We start from the raw sequence: 721 nt of genomic DNA on the forward strand, positions 1-721 counted from the left end.
CCCAGGGGTGGCAAAAGGAGCATCTTCTGGCCAAGGGGAAGGTGAAGATGCTCCCATGCCCCCCCCCGGACCCCCCCCGGACCCAACAGAGAGAGCCAGGAGTGCAAAATATCCTTTATTGGGGAGGGACAGCACCAAACTGGCACCTTTTTAGGTTCTTCTGCACCTGGAAGGGAAGGAGAAAAGGGTCTTACACCCCCATATCCCAGGCTGACCCTATTCTGGGAGGGGAGGGGCAGGTCCTCCCCAGCCCCACTGAGCCATGGGATGGGGAAGGGGGCACATATGGGTCTGTTCCCAGCCCCATAGGGACCCTCAGACCCAGATTTCCCCCCCCCCACCATCCTGTACCTGCCCAGGCTCTGCTGAAGCTCCTGCTACTTCTTCACTGCTGTTTTCCTACCCCGGAGGCTTCCTCGCCCCTGTGGGGACAGGGATGGGGCTGAATGTGGGGCCCCCCCACTTTTCAGCCCAGGGAGCCCCCCCCCAACCAGCCAGAAGAGCCCAACCCTACATTTTTTGCCCCATTTTTGGGTTCAGCACCCGACAAGCATCACGCATCAGCCCCTTTCCCTCCCCAGGAGGTCCCTCAAACCAGTAATGGGGTGAAGTGGGAGACACTGGGGGACACCCCAGCTGGTTCCTACCTTACTGGGAAGGGGGTCCTCGGGGGAGGCGTTATTCCTGCTTGGGAGAGAAGGGGAGGGCTGGGATTAGGGGT

At 60.7% G+C, this 721-nt stretch overlaps 1 long non-coding RNA gene across 1 annotated transcript; it reads right to left on the reverse strand.

Annotated features, from left to right (window-relative positions):
- Positions 1-81: 81 nt before the first annotated feature.
- LOC106900172 lies at positions 82-683 on the reverse strand. The gene is made up of 3 exons (XR_001414114.1): positions 648-683; positions 352-422; positions 82-166 (listed from the first exon to the last, which is right to left on the reverse strand). It is a non-coding gene; the product is annotated as an uncharacterized LOC106900172 (long non-coding RNA).
- Between the last annotated feature and the right edge of the window lie 38 nt (positions 684-721).

Source organism: Calidris pugnax, unplaced genomic scaffold, assembly GCF_001431845.1.
Source record: "Calidris pugnax isolate Ruff unplaced genomic scaffold, ASM143184v1 scaffold1418, whole genome shotgun sequence".
Taxonomy (NCBI): Eukaryota; Metazoa; Chordata; class Aves; order Charadriiformes; family Scolopacidae; genus Calidris; species Calidris pugnax.